The sequence below is a fragment of the Canis lupus genome, chromosome 5 (assembly GCF_003254725.2).
Source record: "Canis lupus dingo isolate Sandy chromosome 5, ASM325472v2, whole genome shotgun sequence".
Classification (NCBI taxonomy): Eukaryota; Metazoa; Chordata; class Mammalia; order Carnivora; family Canidae; genus Canis; species Canis lupus.
In genome coordinates this window covers 45,362,565-45,382,032 of record NC_064247.1, presented here as the reverse complement: position 1 = coordinate 45,382,032, position 19,468 = coordinate 45,362,565, and the positions used below count along the sequence as shown (strand labels likewise).

At 42.7% G+C, this 19,468-nt stretch overlaps 1 long non-coding RNA gene and 1 pseudogene across 1 annotated transcript; both read right to left on the bottom strand.

The window, feature by feature from the left end:
- Positions 1-9,478: 9,478 nt before the first annotated feature.
- On the bottom strand, positions 9,479-13,800 carry LOC125755128 (proteasome maturation protein-like; annotated as a pseudogene).
- Positions 13,801-14,684: 884 nt separating this feature from the next.
- LOC112647172 (uncharacterized) lies at positions 14,685-16,385 on the bottom strand. The gene is made up of 4 exons (XR_007410815.1): positions 16,247-16,385; positions 15,912-16,120; positions 15,747-15,813; positions 14,685-14,828 (listed from the first exon to the last, which is right to left on the bottom strand). It is a non-coding gene; the product is annotated as an uncharacterized LOC112647172 (long non-coding RNA).
- Between the last annotated feature and the right edge of the window lie 3,083 nt (positions 16,386-19,468).

The following is a 19,468-nucleotide window of genomic DNA, read 5'->3' as shown; positions in this document are numbered from 1 at the left end:
TGGGGCTCAATCCCAGGACCCTGGGATCATGACCTGAGGAGCAGATAGACACTTAACCAACTGAGCCATCTAGGCACCCTGAAGGGCAGTTATTTGATAGGATACAAACTAAAGACCACCCCAATGTTAGAGAGTCTTGAGTAGTAGAAAGAAAATTGACTCCATGACCTTGAACAAGTGGTTTTACCTTTCTGAGCTTCAGGTCACTCATTTGTACACACAATTTTACAGAGTTGATATCAACATTAAATTAAATTATATATGTACATATTTAATATATAGTTAATATATAAGTCTAACACTGGCAAGAAGGGTTAAATAGAATTCCTGCTTCCTTTTACAGAATGTAAAATGGGAGTTGACAGTTCTGACCTTCAGTTTAGTTGTACAGGTGTTTTTAATTGGGTTAACACATTACATTATTTGGGAGGGGCATTAACTGACTTATACATGAGCAGACTAATCATTAATTCAACATCACCCCAGAAACAACCACAGTCTTGGAGGTAAGTTGACCCTGCCATCAACATCATATGAAGCCCTGCTCCACAATAACCATGACTGTCTCCTAAACGAGATGTTTTCAGATTGTTGCCATCAGCCCACGTAGGAGGTAAGAGGGTTTAAAGTATGAACATTTTAAAAATGTGGGGAAGTTTCAGAGGCTGGTTTGGGGAGATGGATCCACTCTTCCTAATCCCTCAACTACACCAAGTCCTACTGGCTTTTGTTTCTAGGAGCACAGTCTTGGCTGAGAATCAGAACTAGGTCTTAGCTCTGCCTCTTCCTAGTTTTAAGACTTTGAGGTTTAAATCCCGGTTTTCTCATCTCTAAAATGCAGATAATGAGGTTTTCTGTCTTCTAAGGTTGTTGTGAAGATTAAGTTAAATAATGAATTCAAAGCACTGAGTACAGTATCTGGCACATTGTAAGCCCTAAAAAAGCTAGTTATTATTTTATTAGCATGGACCAGAGCCTTGAAGTCCTAAGATGCAGGGCAGTAGAAGAGGAAAGGAAATAGCCTCCCTGTGGCTGGAGGATCAAGTTCAGCATCACAGTAGAGCATACAAAGCCCATCAAAATCTGGCCCCAAACCTCTGCTTTACCCTTTGGTTACCTGCACACACCCTGCAAAAACCTTCTTAGCTCCCTGAGGCAAGTAAGAACCATCCTTTAGTTTCACAGAGCACTTCACATGTACTTTTGTACTTTTTCTTACTATACCTTATTCCCACTATTCATTTGCATTTCTATCTCCACTTTACCCAACCCCATCCCAGGCTGTGAATACAGACACTAGAGCCATATAGCATCTTTGTATTTGCAGCCACAGACATTGGTAAGTCTTGGATGGATGGATGGATGGATGGATGGATGGATGGATGGATGGATAAGGAATATGGGAACAACACAGTGATTTGGTCAAGAGATTAAGACCTGGTACCCAGGAGACAGGGTAAGATAGTCTTTGTTTGCTTCATAGATTTTCTTAAACCCAGGTTTGAGCACAGGTATAGAGGACATGACGTTTGCAGAGTCATTTGCCTAATGGAGCTGGTTGGGCAATCTGTGTGTGTCTTTTAGGAAAGCAGGACTGGCTGGTGGCTCCTGGCAGGGCCAATATCAAGCAGAACACTTTAGCAACCAGGAAGCCAAGGCAGGATGATGTTTCTAAGTTTTCCTGCTGTCTTCAAGGTTAAACAGTTAGGAGCAACATGTCCTTCCAGGTGTGGTCAGCTGCCAGCAGGGCAAATAGACTTGTGGGCAAGGACCATCATCCCTGTGATTATGTTCACTGTAAACAATGATGCAAGATCTAAAGAGGGAAAGTGGGTATGAAATGTGATTCCCACAGAGGATAGACCATCTGAGGATAACATTTCAAAATACCTAGAATATAAAATATTTTAGAACATAAGGCAATATAGAGAGAGGTTATATACCTTGATTTTTCAGGAATCATCCTTTTTTCATTTTATTTTTTTCTTGTTGTTAAAGGCAACTGAAAATGATATTTATTCATTGATCACTTATTATGTACTTCATACTTTATTTTTTAAAAAGTGATGTGCTGGAGTCAGCCTGGCACATGAGAACAGGCTGTGTGCATGTCTCCTTGACTCCATATTAGATGATTTCACATTGGCACCTTAAAATCAGTCACTGCAGTAGTTACGCTATGGAAATTGGCAAGCACTACCAATCAAGGTTTCCCACTTCCACATCCTCTGAGAGCTAGTTGTTAAACATTTACCAGCACACCACTGGCTTTACAATGAATGAACCCAATTAATTCTCCTAACACTCTCATTTTACAGAATGCAAAATTAAGTTTAGACAGGGTAAGTAACAAAATAACTTACCACAAACTTTTTGGTAGCAGAGGCAGGATTAAAATTCACACCATCTGCCTCCAAAGTTGATGCACTTAATTATGATGGAGAAAACAACTTCCTAATTCATTTTATAAGACCAGCATTATCCTGGTAGCAAAGGCAGATAAAGACATCACAAGGAAAGAAAATTACAGGTCAATAAGCCTTATGGATGCAAAAATACTCAACAAAATACTTGGAAATCAAATCCAACAGCATATTAAAAGGATTATCTACCATGACCAGGCGGGATTTATCTCAGGAATACAAGAGTAGTTCAACATAAGAAAATCAATGTAATAAACTACATTACTAGAACGAAGGTAAAAACAAACAAACAAAAACAAGAACAAAACCAAAGAACTAGGATCATTTCCTAGCTTGTTGTTGCAAAAAAAAAAAAAAAAGGCATTTGGCAACATCCAACAGTCTTTTGTGATAAAAACACTCAGAAAACTAGAAATAAAAGGGAATTTTTCTAACATGATAAAGGGCATTTATGAAAAACCCAGAGTAATAAAAGACTGAAAGCTTTCCCCCTAAGAAACGATAAAGCAGTAACAGAGGATGGACTCCAATTTTCAAAGAAAAAAATCCTGTGGATAAAATGTTATCAAACAGCATCACATGCTAAAAAGAAATTGCTCATCAAAGGAAGAGATTGATGCAGCAAACTTCATTGTTATCCTATTTTAAGAAATTATCATTGCCATCCAACCTCCAGCAACCACCACCTTGATCAGTCAGCAGGCATCAACATCAAGACATGACCCCTTACCAGCAAAAAGATTACAACTTACTGAAAGCTCAGGTGATGGTTAGCATCTTATAGCAATAAAGTGTTATTTAATTAAGGTATGTACATTGGTGTGCTTTAGACATGTTACTAGACTACAATATAGTGTAAACATAGCTTTTATTTGCACTGGGAAATAAAAAAAATCATTTTATTTGCTTTATCGTGATATTCACTTTATTGTGGTGGTCTGGAACCAAACACACAATATTTCTGAGGTATGGCTATAAATGGAAAGACATCCATGTTCATGCTTTGGAAGACTTAATAGTGATAATAAGATAGCAATACTCCCTATAGTGGTTTAGAGATTCAACACAATTTCTTTCAAAATTCCAACAGCCTTTACTGCAGAAATGAAAAAAAACCTATTCTCCAGTTCACGTGGGATTGCAAGGGGCCCAGAATACATAAAACAATCTTAAAAAAGATCAAAGTTGGAGGACTCACGACTCCTGATTTCAAAACTTAATACAATGCTACAGTAATCAAAACAGTGCTATATTGGCACAAGGACAGACATATAGACCAATGGAATAGAATTGAAAGCACAGATATAAACCTATACATTTTTGGCCAATTGATTTTCCACAAAGGCATCAAGTTCATTCAATGAGGGGGAAGATTAGTCTTTTCAGAAGAAAATGTTGGCATAACTGGATTTCCCCATGCAGAAGAATGGAGTTGGATCCCTACTTCATATCACATATAAAAAATAACTCAAAATGGAACCAAAGAACTCTTAGAAGAAAATATAGGGGTAAATCTTAGTGATCCTGGGTTTGGCAATGGATTCTTAGATATGACACCAAAAGTATGAGCAAGAAAAGAGAAAAAATAGTTAAATTGGACTTAAAATTAAAAACTTTTTAAAAACTGTGCATCAAAGGACATTATTATAAAAGTGAAAAGAGGCAGCCCAACTTGGCCTGGGCAGCAGCCACTACCACAGGGCCCAGCTGAGCATAGGGAGCATGTGGAGCTCTCTTCAGTCTGGTTCCTCTACAGCCTTCCCAGCTATCCAGTACTGGGCCCCAGCCATAACCCTTAGAAACCTGGACATCAAGTATCCACTGTGGCTCATCAATAAGAACACTGGCCATAGTACCCAGTGGTTCTGCTTCATGTTGCTATGGTCCCATCACATTCTAGGCCTTCCCATTGGCCAGCATATCTACTTGTTGATTCAAATCCACCAAAACCAGGCAGCCCAGGTGGCTCAGCAGTTTAGTGCTGCCTTCGGCCCAGGGTGTGATCCTGGAGACCCAGGATCAAGTCCCACGTCAGGCTCCCTGAATAGAGCCTGCTTCTCCCTCTGCCTGTGTCTCTGCCTCTCTCTCTCTCCGTGTCTCTCATGAATAAATAAATAAAATCTTAAAAAAATAATTAAAAAAAAAAAAACCTGGTCATTTGTGCTGTATAATTATCTCCAGCCATGACAAGGGCTTAGTGGATTTGGTCATCAAGCATTTCTTCAAAGGCATCCATCCCAAGTTTCCCACTAGAGGGAAAATGTCCCAGGACCCAGAAAACGAGAAGATTAGAGACATCATTGAGTGAGTTCCAGGGCTCAAACTGGCTGCTAGTCTACCCAGGCAAAGGGAAGTTTGCCATCTGTCCAGACAAGAAATCCAACCCTGTCATCAAGATGGTGAAGTCTATTGGTGTGACCATGGGAGGAATGGGCATCAGTCAGATGCTGTAGGTGAACCATAACATTATGAAGGACCTGGACAACCACACCATATGCCAAATGCTCTTTGCCGATTGGACCGAGAAGGACATCCTGCTACAGCCAAAGCTAAAGGAACTAAGGAATGAACACTGCACTTGCTTCTGATAGAGGGGGAAAAAAATCCTGAAGATTTGGACTATAGCTAGGGCTTCGTGAATAATAGATGATCTGGAACCACCTACCACCCCCAAAAGTGGACAGTGCTGCTCCTGTCCATAAGCCAGTCTGCCTGCCTGTCCAACCTGGACCCCATGGGCCACTCCAAAGAGTGCTGCTTTACCTTCTGTTGGCCAGGCGCTGGCATCATGCAGAGCCCAGATATCACCACACCCTGTCTGTACCCAGGACCCCTGCACAATCATTCTTCAATACTGTGGCCCAAGTTCAGCCTAGCCTACCCATGCCCTGGGTGGTTACCCAGCTGAGCTGATCCAAAGGGTCTCCCTTGGAACAGAGTTCTGTTTCAGATGGGCCACAGCGGCAACATTCAGGGCAAGTTCCTTCCTCACTCTCACTCAGCCCCGACCCTGTCCTCATGATTCCTTGTCCCTCCTTCTATCCTTCAACTTCCTCTCTGCCACATACACACACTACAGGGTTGAGGCTCCCAGCACCTTGCTTGACCCACCTCTCCCTGCAGTGGACCACAGTCTGGAAATAAACATAATGTATAGGCATCCCAGAGCTCCAGGGGTCAGGGGCCACCCCTCACTGTCTGCCTCAGAGGTATTGGTAGGCTTCCGCAGCACCTGACATTACATGAGGCCCATGACACCAAAAATTCCAGGGCATGGGGGTTGTGATGAGAGGGAAGGATGCTGAGGTGAAAGGCTGCCTCCCATTCTAAGGCCCAGCCAGGCCCCAGCCAGACAGGAGGTCGGCTCTCTAAAGTGGGAAGAGGGTACTGGCTGAGGTTCTCTGAGGGCTGGCACGTGGGCCATCTTGAAACCACAGCATTTTCCCCTAACACACCCAAACATTCAAGCAGCTTGGGAGTTCCAAGCTGTCAGCTTGGCAGAGTCCCATCTACCACAAAACGGGGATTTGGACAAGGGAGGGGGAACCTGGGCTCCTGGCTGGGGCCACCAACCCTAAAGGTAGAGTTCTACCCCCTTCACCTGCCTTGGGCCCCAGTGTGGGGGAGATTTTACACAGTGCCTCATGTCTGAGGGACAGCCTCATGGCTTCCACATTGCCTTTAGACAACAGCTGTTAGCCTTTTACATATCAGCTTGGTCAGAAGTTTTTTTATAAGCAGAAAAAAAGTTGAAGTAAAATTGTGCTAATATTTTTAAAAAGTGAAAAGACAACCCACGGAATGGGAGAAAATATTTGCGAATCATATATCTGATAAGGGTTTAATATGCAACATACCTAAGAACTCCTACAGCTCAACCTAAAACAAACAACTCAATTAACAAATGAGCAAAGTACTTGAATAGACATTTATCCAAAGAAGATATACAAATGGCCAGTACTTGCATTAAAAATGCTCAATGTCATTAGTCATTAGGAAATACAACTCAAAACCACAATGAGATACCGCTTCACACCTACAAGGATGGCTATAAAAAGAAAACGGAATTAACCAGTATTGGCATGGATACGGAGAGACTGGAACCCTCATCCCCTGCTGGTGGGAATGTAAAATGGTGCTGTCCCTGTGGAAAGTAGTTTCTCAAAAAGTTACACATAGAATTATCCATGACCCAGCAATTCCACTCCTGATATATATACATACACAAAAAAATTGAAAAGAAGGATTCAAACAGACACTTGTAAGCCAGGGTTCATTGCAGCTTTATTTACAATAGCTGGAAGGTAGAAATAATCCAAGTGTCTATCAGCAAATAAATGGATAAACAAAATGTGGTAGCTACATACAATAGAATATTCAGCCATGAAACGGTATGAAGTTCTGATACTACAGTTCTGACATCAAGTTCTGATATGCTACAACGTGGATGAACCTCGAAAGAAGCCAGTCACAGTGGGACAGATATTGTGTGAAATATAGGAATATATATGAAGTCATATATTCCTATATTCCATATATTCATATGATTTCTAAAATAGATGAATTCATAGGGGCAGAAAGCGCATGAGTTTATCAGGGGCTGGAGGAAGGAGGAATGGGACATTTTGGCTTGATGGATATGGAGTTTCTGTTTGGGGTGATGGAAAAGTTTTGGAAATAGATCATGGTAGTAGTCACACAACATTTTCAATAATTAATGTCACTGAGCCATACACTTAAAAATGGTTAAAATGGCATATTTTGTGTTGTATATATTTTACCACATTTTTTTTAAAAAGCACAACTAATTAAAACTGTTCTTGTCAACCCTCCACTAAATCTCTCAGCATCTTCTTATCCGCCTTTGAGTCCAGTGACCTAATGTTGCCGACCTCTCTCCCAACTGCTTGAAGCCTTTTCCTTCCGTGTTGTATACTTGCCAATACCTGTGGATAAACACACACCAACCAGCACTCTATGCTGGCCAACCACTACTGTGGTGACAAAAACTGCTGAGGTAGTACGTAGGGCATTAGGGGAAAGACTTTAAAAGGAGTACAAAAATATGTTTGTGTTGTAAGTATGTATATATAAAAAGTACATTGAAGAAAGTTTCTAGAAAGCATGGGTAAACCTTATTTGATAGCTCTAGACACTTATACAGGGAGATGAGCTTTCTCCTGGATCACCTCCGTCAGGGGTTAGAACAAAGCTGTGGCATCTCAACTTCCACTGGTGGATTATCCCCCAAGTATTAGGCCATGAAGGCTGGGTCTCCTTAAAAGATTTGGACCAGCCCTTATTGTCCTAATCCCTTAATGTCCTCTTTGCTCATACTCTCTTGTTTTGTTTTGCTAAGTTTGGCAGAATGTCTGACTCCTTGGCTTTTTCACTGTCATCTTGAAGCTTCAGGGTATTCCTGTGTGGGCCAGAACTTTGTTTTATAAAGTGAGAGTTTGGAACCTAATAAATCCCCCCTTTCTGTTCTTGTTCCACAGGTCTGCCAACATGTCAAGGAAACGGGGAACTCCAATTGCTTTTTTGCTTTAGAGGCCTAGATGCATTTTTACATACATTTGTAAAAAAGTCAGATTCTTAAATCTACTGAGTATAAAATCATGTACCATAGTGGTTAAGAGTTGGGGCATTGGTGTTCAACATTGGTTTCAACATATGTTCAACATTGGCTCTGTCTCTACTGTAGTGACTTGGACAAGTAGGCCTTCCACCCCTGCAAGCACTGATTTTTTTAATCTCCAAAGTGGCATGTAATAACACCTCCTTCAGAGGATTATGATGATGTCTAAATGAGGGAAAGTATGAAAAGGTACCTCACACAGTGGCCAACACAGGCTCAAAGGGGTTAACTCCTTAGTTACTTTATTTGTTGTAGAGCATCCATGAGAGCCCATAGGCCTCCTGCATGAGATTTCCCCCAATGAACAGCCCGCAATTTCTCCTTTCTCTACACTCTGAAAACACTTCATGAAAATATAATTGATGATATAGCCATGTACCCAAACTTTGGTCAAATAAACTCTAAGTCCTCTGAGAGGAGGTAGTAATGTCGTGCACTGTTGCCATTCTTAGAATCTGATGAAATGGGCCCTAAGAAACACTTGTGAAATTGAAAGATTGAGAAGCAATTTGGGGCCCTGCAAAAAGCACTGGACTTCTTGCCAAAAGAAGTTGAGGTTCCAGTCCTGGTTTTCATATGTGCAAGCTTTGTGACACTGGATAAGAAATTTGAACGTAACTCTGATAATCAGTCTACATGGGTGTAATAGGTGGCCCAACTGCAACAAATGAAATGTTTGTGTTACCTGCCCCCCTACCAAATTCATGTTGAAATCTTAACCCCTAATATGAAGGCATTAGAAGGGGAGACTTTGAGGAGATACTTAGGTCATGAGGCTAGAGCCCTGTTTCTGCCCCATGAGGACACAATGAGAAGCTGGCAGTTTGCTACCCAGAAGAGAGTTCTCATTAGGACCTGAACAGGTTGGCACCTTGATCTCAGATTTTCAGCCTCTAGAACCGTAAGAGATAAATTTCTACTGTTTATAAGCTACCCAACTTATGGTATTTCATTGTATCTACCCAGTCTAAGACTAACCTACTCTCAAGACAGAATTGCAGTGAGATTCAGTGTGACACCATACGTGTGACTATGCCTGGTAATTCCTAAAGTACTGCAAACATAACCCTATCTAGATTCCTGCATTGCTGTTTTAAGTCTACATAAGTAACCAAGGTCTCCTCCTGTTGTCTTTATTCTAGGTTGCTGATAAATGCTTTTTGGTTCTGGAACTAAAAAGGGGCAGAAAAGAAGGAAAAAGAACTTGTTGGATGTCAATCACTTACAATGAGGCTGTTGTCAACCAATTAACAAGTCACACCTAAAGTTAAAGCCCATTTGCATTGTACTGCAAGGATTAGGAAATTGATAGATTTTTTAATGGTAAACTCAAGTACACAAAGGCTTATGCTCAAAACTCCCATTAGCAATAATGCAAGCTATATGCCTGTTAGGCCCATGGAGAGATGAGAGTTGGACTCTCCTTCCTCAGGATGCACCCAGCTCTGTGCTTTTTCTATAGCTCCATAAGCAGCCTTGTATTATATACAGTCATGTTGTAAGTCTATCTCCTTCACTGGATTAACAGTTTCTATGTGGCACAAACATTGTGTTTGTAACCCACACAGTGAGTATTCAAAACACATTTTTATATTTCAAACTAATTTCCCCCCAAACGGGTGAGAAGTAAAACAAATATTTGTAGCAACTATAATTGTTGTTTCATTTCAAGTAAAATAAGTAAAAAACAAAATAAAAACTTAATAGATAAGTAATTTTTTAAAAATACAGATATAGTAGAGATCTTTTACCTCTTTTTTTTATTTTATTTTATTTATTTATTCATGAGAGACACAAACACACAGAGAGAGAGGCAGAGACACAGGCAGAAGGAGAAGCAGGCTCCATGCAAGGAACCTGATGTGGGACTCAATCCCAGGTCTCCAGGATCACACCCTGGGCTGCAGGCGGAGCTAAACCACTGTGCCACCGCCACCGGGGCTGCCCTAGATAAGTAATCTTTGATAAGAAATTTACTGAATGCTTACTTTGTGGCACATACCATGCTAAATGCTTATAAATTAGCTCTCAAAATTCTCAAAACAATCAATCAGATATATGGTACTTTAATTATAGAAAGACAACTGACAATTAGGGATTAAACCATGCATTCAAATATTTGCTGAGCACCTAACACATAGCACACTGAAGTACCAGTTGGGGATATAGCAGAGAACTGACTTTGCCTTTTGTGGAACTTATTTTCTAGTGGAACTTGCTAAGATCACATATGTGATATATCAACATTCTAGATTTATAAATCATTTTATACATATGATAAGCTTGGACAATGTGAGTTCATCTCTTAAAGGCCCATTCTCAGAATTGACAAAAATTTGAGATGAGAAGCTGAGGCTCAGACCCTCATGCCCTCCTGAAGATTAAAGTAACGTTAAAAGGTCGCTCTACCTTTGCTGGCAGCATTGAACCTGGGAGGATCTGATCTTTAAAACTTCCAGTAAACAGAAAATATTCTCAAGAGAAGATTTATAAATAATAAAAGGAATCAGAAATAAGATACTATGGACTATGGTATTAAAGAAATAAAACAGAGTTAAGACTGCATCTTTTTAAGTTAGATATTTTTCTCTCTTGTATATAAACCTCGGTTAAGAGCAGGGTGAAGCCACAGTAGAATAGAAGTCAGGGCACGGAATGGAGTTTGGCCTCTTGACCTCTAAGTGGGATGGGAAAGTCTAGGGGAAGGATGAACTTCCAGGCACTATCACAATTCATGCTGCAAAGCTGTGGTCCCTAGCTATTATGCCATTTTGAATTTTATTTACTTCTCTGGACCTGGACACACAAGGAGTCACCCTGCTCAAAAAATGCAGGAAGAATGGGGGATCCCTGGGTGGCTCAGCAGTTTGGCCCCTGCCTTTGCCTCAGGGCGTGATCCTGGAGACCAGGGATCCAGTCCCACATCGGGCTCCCTGCATGGAGCCTGCTTCTCCCTCTGCCTGTGTCTCTGGCTCTCTCTCTCTCTCTCTCTCTCTGTGTCTCTCGTGAATAAATAAATAAAATCTTTTAAAAAATAAAGATGACTATAAACAACATGCAGCCCCTCTATTTTCATGAACAGCACAACAGATCACAGTAAACCGAGTTTATACTCCACCATCAAGTGTGGTTCTCCCAAAGTGTGGTTCACTTTGTGATGGGCTATTAAGAATATCTTCAAATCCAATAGTCTCATCATTACCTCTCAAATTATCTAGTGAAAGGTTTGAGCTTGGAAGAAATTGAAGACACTGAACCCGCTGCACTGCCTTGAATTCCATTTGTAATTTTAGTGGAGCAAATAGACCCTGGATGTTTCTTAGTGTAGAAAAATTCATTTTATCTTGGTTGAGCTGGAAATTTTTTCTGTTAATTCAAGAGGATGACTGGGCAATAATAGCTCATTTTTCACACAAGGAAAACCTTTTCGAAGATCATGCTGTTCAAAAGGTCCACTTGCTGAAAGTTCAGTAACTGGAATACTGTCCTTTAGCTGAGATCCAAATCCTCTGGCATTCATCTTCACTTGCTCTGTGAACAGCCTTTCATCCCTGTTACTGTCAGCCGGCCCCGCCACTCACTTCCGTTTCAAGAAGGTTTAATATTAATTCACCCAACAAATATTCTTTTTTTTTAATACCTTCTACTTGCCAGATAATATTCTAAACTCTGAAGACAAAGCAGCTAACAAAACAAATACCCTGGCTCTTAAGGAGATTACATTTTAGAAGAAGGAGACTAATAAAATATATAGTATGGCAGGCAGTGGGGAGAAAAGCTAGGAGAGAGATATAAAATACTAGAGTATCTCACTGTCCTTAGGGTCACATGGGGGTTTTGTGTATGAGGGATGATCTGAGAGTTTCTGCTTCTTGACATAAACAGTGACATAGGCAAAATGGAATTGGAATGCTAGATGGTGGTGATAAGACCCTTCTGGTGGGAGGGGGTCTCTTCTCAAGAGCTTACAGAGTCCTAGGCTTCCCTCTTCAATGCTTATGTGAGGGGTAGGGAAGGAATGTTCTTAGCTGAAGTTCAGGTTTTACCAGAGATCCATCACTTTTCCTGCTGATGGAGGCCGAGAGGCTAGGGGACAGATTAGTTTAACTTTGAACCTTTGTTTCAAGAAATGAAAGCTGGTAGATATGAGCAAGAAACAAGAGACAATATATTCAGAGTTGTCTTAGAAGTCTCAGAACTTCTAAGAAAAAAAAATGATAGAAATTAAAAACTCAGTGCAAAAGGAGATTGGATACAGAATTTAAGAAGTTTTGGACTCCTTGTCTATAAGTAAAAGTTTTATTAAATCTCCTTCCAGAAATACATCTTTCATTGAACACTACTTTACAGTTTACAAAGGGCCTTCACATACTAAAATCTATGCTACGTGTTTTTAGATTTATTAATCTAGGATTTGTTTTCCTGATAGGAGACTGAAATAATCTCTAGGCATGGACTACCACTGAGGCCATTCTCTTTAAAGTAGAGAAGAGAAAGTTACTCATGACCAAATTTACTAATGATTACTACAGCACACTCTTCAGCATGATGGACATAGTACTTACTACTCCTGAATTTGGTTGGTTCTTTGCAGTTTCCACTGCATTCCTTTGGGATATTTCCTTTGCAAAATTTCCGATCTTTTGTTTTTTCTCCCTCAGAATGATTTTGAGGGTCTAATGAAGACAGGGTTCTTCAGTAGGTTAAGTGGGAAGATCCAATTTCAGCATGACCTAGGAGGCTCCATAAATAACTTTCTCTTTTTTACTGTGTTAATAAGGTCAAAGCTTTCTAGCATAACGTAACAGGCTAATTTTTTTCTCATTCTATCACTATTCTTCCCAAGTCTACTCTCAGTACAAACACACAAGACAACTCACAATTTTCCCAAGTTATATGAACACGTACCAGGCTCTTAGGCCACCATGCTTCTGTACAGAAAACTCCCCCTGACCCTTTCATTGTTCCTCTCTTTCTTTTTCAATGCTCCTCACTAACCTCCTCTCACCTAAAATCCACTGGTGAGAAAAACTCAACTGGTTTTTCAAGAAATGGGCAGAAGCCATGAACAGATATTTCTTCAAAAAGAACTACACGTGGCCAACAGGCATGTGAAAAGATGCTCCACATCACTCAGCATCAGGGAAATATAAATCAAAACCAAGAAGAGATACCACCTCACACCAGTCAGAATGACAAAAAAGAAGAGATACCACCTCACACCAGTCAGAATGACAAAAATTAACTTAGGAAACAACAGATGTTGGGGAGGACATGGGGAAAGGGGAACCCTCTTGCACTGTTAGTGGGAATGGAAACTGGTGCTGCCACTCTGGAAGACAGTGTGGAAGTTCCTCAAAAAGTTAAAAATAGAGCTACCTATGACCCAGTAATTGCACTACTTGGTATTTTTCCAAAGGATACAAACATAGTGATTCAAAGGGGCAAATGTAGCCCAACGTTTATAACAGCAATGCCCAAAATAGCAAACTATGGAGAGAGCTCAGATGTCCATTGACAGATATGTATAATGGAATATTACTCAGCCATCAAAATGAATGAAATCTTGCTATTTGCAGATGTGGATGGAACTAGAGGGTATTATGCCAAGCAAAATAAGTCAGAGAAAGACAAATGTCACATGATTTCATTCATATGGGGAATTTTAAAAACAAAACAGATGCACATAGGGGAAGGAAAGGAAAAATAAAACAGGGCAAAATCAGAGAAGGAGACAAACCATAAAAGACTCTTTTTTTTTTAAAGATTTATTTATTTATTTATTTATTTATTTATTTATTTATTTATTCATTCATTCATTCATTCATTCATGAGTGACAGAGAGAGAGAGAGAGAGAAACAGGCAGAGGGAGTAGCAGGCTCTATGCAGGGAGCCTGACATGGGATTCAATCCTGGGTCCCCAGGATCATGCCCTGGGCTGAAGGCAGTGCTAAACCGTTGAGCCACCGGTGCCCACTATAAGAAATTCTTAACTATAGGAAACAAACAGGGTTGCTGGAGAGGATGGGGTTGGGGGGATGGGACACTTGGGTGATAGGCATTAAGGAGGACACTTGATGTAAATGAGCACTTGGTGTTATATGTAACTGATGAATCACTAAATTCTACTTCTGAAACTAGTAATACACTATATGTTAATTAAATTGAATGTTTTAAAAAAACTCAACGGGTTTTTTAAGACCCTCTTCAAATTGGGCATCTGACTACCCAAAGCTTTCTCTGACATTTATGCACCTTGTGCTACAAATATTCATTTCTGTATCAAGCTGTGGCTGTCATGTGATGAGTGTTCAATAAATTCTTGGTGAAAAAATGGTACAGAAAGTCTGGGAAAACACTGGGTGGGGATAGGGTAGAGAGAATCAAGCTTAAAAGGTCACTGTAGAGCAACCTTTACTCCTGGACCCAGAAACAACACACTTAGGAAATTTACCTATATAAATAATTGAGAATGTGCTCAAAGATTTAGCTACAAGGCTCACACTTCATTGCTGTTTTAATAGCAAAATCCAGGACACAATTTTAATCCTTCAACTGGACTTTAGCTAAATAAACACGTAATGGAATACTAAGTACCCATTTAATACATATATGGAAAATATTTAGTAGCATGTCACGATATTTTATTCAAGAAAAAAAGGCTGTTCAAGGAAAAAAGCCGTTCAGTCTGCTTACATTTAAGGCTATACATTGTCAACAATGGTTTCCTTGGTGTGGGATTTCAATCCTTTTCTTTTTTCTGATTCTGAAAAACAAAACAAAACAAAACTTTGTACAAAAATACTAATTGTTTTTGTGATTAAAAAAGGAGCACTTTGTTTTCAAAGGAGAGAGTCCTGTCCTTTCATGGTCCAACTGCCCTTTGGAGCTCTAGCTCTTCTGAGATGCCATTCATAGTCCCAGCATTCCAGGGTGCCCAAGGGAAAGGGCTGCCCAGGTATTTTAGCCTCATTTCACAAAATAGAGGCTTGGAAGGGAAAAACAGCTGCTCCAGTGCTGACTAAAAAGCCCAAACAGTCCCCAAGACTTGATGATGTTAGAAAACTTGCATTAGTATGTTTCATTATTCAAGATAAATTCCTCTCAAAATTTTGCATTGACCCCGAAGCCATTTGCCATGGAAGGAGTCTGTCCCATCCAAGAAAAAATCCAAAAGTCAGCATATTTCTTCCTACCCTCATTTACATTTATTTGGACCCTCCTGAGCCAGAAGCCACCCCCCCTTCTGCCCCCAGCACACACACACACACACACACACACACACTCTCTCTCTCTCTCTTTTACTGGGCTGTAGTTCCACCAAAAGAGGCCCAGTCCTAGCCAGGAAAGAGGGCCAGGCCTGTAGGGCTGGCTGCAAGCCTGAGGTGCTGGGTCCCTCTGGAGGGGGTGGCAGACAGGCCAGCTGTGAACCGGGTGACTTGACTTCCTCCTTCCCGGAGGTCCCTGCCCACATCACTGTCATCAGGTCTCCGAGGAAGTCAAGTCACATTCTGGCCTCAGAGCTTCTGGGAGGAAAAAGCGGGTGAGGTGGCAAGAGCCCTTGCACGCTTCCAAAGGACAGGGCCCCCTAGCTCGCCTTCTGTCACTCATTAGATGGAGATGGGGGTAAGTGATCTTCCCCTTGAGTGGACTAAATCTCTCATCTGTCCGAGAGGGTACTGACCTAAAATGACTGCGTCCCCTCTGCAGTGTTAGAAGGGGGGGGGGGTGCCCAGATGTCCCCGGGGACGCTGCAAAAAGAAGAGACAATTAACAGGTACTGAGGATCCTCGAGGTGCCAGCACCCGTGCAAACACGGTCTTATTTAATCCTCCAACAACTCTCTTACGTTAGGTGTCCTGGATCCCAGCATATGGTTTGAAAGTAGGGGCAGAAGGTCTGCGAAACGCTTTCCGACTTTGCTCACTGCGTGATACGCACGGAGAAAAATACCTCGACGACACCTTGGGCCAAAGCGAGCAGCAGCCAGAAGCAGAGCAGCCCCCGCTGCCCCAGAGGAGGGGCTCCGCCTCGCAGTTCCCTCGTCCCACCTGTTACCTGGAATGCAAACCGGGGGCTGATCCGAGAGACACGGGACGTCGCTGTGTCCAGACAGAGCTGGATTTGCTGCCTTCTGTGTGACTTCAAGCACGTAACTTGACGTTTTGGGGCCTGTGTCCTCACCTCTAAGTGACTAATGCTGGCACGCACGTCGCTAGGACAGGGACAGGAGCCACGAACCCGACCGAAGGTGCGTCGGCGAGGATGCGCGCAGAGAGCGCGGCCCCCCCCCCCACCCCGGGCTCCCGGGCGGCCCCGGCGCAGGCGCAGACGCAGGCGCAGGCGCGGGCCGCGGGGGGAGGGGCGCGGGGGGCGGCGGGAGGCTGCGGCGGCCCCGGGAGCTTCCCGGCTTCCGCGCCGACTTCTGCGGACGCGGGCGGCTGCGTCACCGTCCGAAAGCGCGGCCGGCGGGGGCGGGGGCGGGGGCGGGGCGCGGCGCCCGGCAGCCCGCGTGCTCTAACCGAAAGTCGGGGCCCGGACTTCCCCGCCGCCGCCGCGCCCGCCGCGCCCGCCGCCCCCGCTCCCCGCTCCCCACCCCCCACTCCCGCCGGCGGAGTCCCCGGGGCCGCGCGCGGGGGCGCCCTGCAGCGGGGCGAGGCCGTCTTGGCCCGGGCTTGGGGCCCCCCGGAGCCCCGCCGGCCCGGCCGCGCCGTCTGGCCCCACGGTTCCCTAGGGAGGAGGAAAGTTGGCCCCGGTGGCAGCCCTCCCCCGCCTCTTTCCACCCCGGCCCCCGCCCGACTCGCCCGGTTGCACAATTCCTGCCGTGGAATTGCCGCGTGACTCGGACGGAGTCCAGAAATGTTTCCCAGGTTGCCTCCGCCGAGAAAGCAGCGGCCGGTGTCCCACGCTGACCCCGGCGCCCTCAGTCCTGTTTCTCCGCGAGGCTGGGGAGCCCTTTACCACGCAGAGCAGAGCGTGCCCTTTGCAAAGAAAGACCAGCCCACGAGCCCTGTAGGTTGACTGCGATCGCCACGTTTCTTATCACCCCCCTCCCCAGGCCCCCCCCCCCCCCCGCGGTGTGTATTTTCAGACAAAAAAACAAAAAAAAAGAAAAGGTGTTTCGATCCACTTGGAGAATTCAGGACCCGGTTTTGAAGGAGGATGAGGAGCGAACGCGTGAAGAAGTGGAGGCACAGGTTTGAGCTCCCCAAGAATCAGCGTTGTAGGCGCTGGTGGCACGTAGTAGGCACGGATTGCATAGGGAACGAATGAGCAGTTGGAGGAGGGATTCGGATAGCTGCCTGTAGACCAAAGCTTTCATTTTGCAGATGAGGAAATTTAGAGGTTAAAGTCATTGCCCGGGGTCACCTAGCTAATTCATGTGGAAAGCAAGAATAGAGTTTGGCTCTCCTTTCAACTTGAAATACTCTGATTTTGAGATGGGTGTATTTGGCCCTCTGTGGGAAAATAAAACCCCTTCGGGAGTAACCTCTGCAAATCCTTACTTTATGCCCTCTTCCTACCCATCTAAAACAAGCAGGACAAAGCAACGACTCCCAAACACCATACATGCATGTGACAGGCTGAATTGGACAATGCCAAGGCAAGACGTTTGCAAGGCATTTTTTGGCTTATTCCCCCACCTCGCCCCATAAGATAATCACAAAACAGGCAAATAATAAGGATAAAGAAAGAAACAATAGTGCTTCTTCAAAATGGTATGGAAGGGGATCCCTGGGTGGCGCAGCAGTTTGGTGCCTGCCTTTGGCCCAGGGCGCGATCCTGGAGATCCGGGATCGAATCCCACGTCAGGCTCCCGGTGCATGGAGCCTGCTTCTCCCTCTGTCTATGTCTCTGCCTCTCTCTGTGTGTGTGACTATCATAAATAAATAAAAAATTTTTTAAAAATGGTATGGAAGATACCATTTGCCATGAGCCTTACTTTCGTCAGTAGTGTTTGGTGTTTTGCATGGGAACTGCTAGACTTATGAGTAACTGTCAGGGTTGCTCTGAGACTGGTCAGATACTTTGCTCAGGCTCAGAATAGATTTGTAGCTCATCTTTCAGAACAGACAAGCTGCAATCTGTGGGAACACAGGGGACTTCAATGACAGTCGCGCAGATGGCTGGACAGCTTGTTGTCTTTGAAGTTTCAAGGCTGACCAAGTATACCAAATGTCTAATTTAGGGAACAGAATTGCCAAACAAGTAGATGTTAAGGTCGAAGGAATCAAAACTCTTAAGTGGTGATCATGAATAAAATTTCATTCTTTTGTGGGTTGTTAACAATGGTTTCCACAATGATGGTTATGATGTAGTTAGAACAATAACATCCAAGTACGAATTCTTCTCCAAGAAGATGGGGGGTGGTTTCCAGTGATAGAACAGCAGGTCAAATTATGAAATGTCTCCATTTTGTGGGTCAACCAGATACACTCTCAACTGAGGCAATCTTTTTATTTTTTAACTCTGTTATCTCTACCCTGTCTCTACTTGGGATATCTTGAAGGTGAGAATGAATACAAAATTGCTAGAAAGATTTGAAATTCTAGGCAGCTAAGGTATAATATGTCAATTTCGGTTTGATAATCCTACATAGTGTTCATGAAATCAAAGCATCCCTTCCTATGTTTTCCCGCACTGCAATTTCCAGTTTGCCATCATACCAGGCTACTGAACCTGAACTTTAGAAACACAAAAGTGTTGGCCCTTTTATTGCACTGTTTTGTTGCTTGAGAAAAGGCATCTGATCAAAGCTATCTTTTCCAACTGAGATCTTAAGAATAACAACCTATTTGGATGCAAGTGATACTTTTTAATATATATTTTATTCAACACCATTGTATCATGTTGAATTTTTTGCAAAGAAAATACCTAAGAACAATTTTGATTGTTATCAACGTTAATTAAGTTAATTGTAAGATATTTATCAGTCATAGTGTAGCATTTTGGAATTTGAGGAGGGTTCTTTAGAAAAAAATGTGATTATTCTCCTTCATTTTATCGATGAGAAACTATTGAAAGTTGAATAGAAAGGCTATTGAAGTTAAACGATATATGGAGTTCTTGACACAGTCAAAATCAGAGCTGAGGATTCTGATTTGCCATGTGTTTTACAAAATCATGATCACAGACTTCATTTCATGAGTGTGTGGCTCTGCATAAGGCATGGTGCTTGGAACTGGGGGTTATGAAAAGGTATAAGGAGTTCTCAAATATCCTATAGTCTAATTGGTGATATAGGACAATGTTTCTCAAACTTTAATGTCCATAGGAATCACCAAACTATCTTGCTAAAATGCAGTTTCTGATTTATTGGTTCTTGGGTGGACCTGCTTTGCCACCAAGGAGATGCCAATTCTGCTGGTCCACAGACAACACTTTCAGTAGCAAAGTGTAGGACGT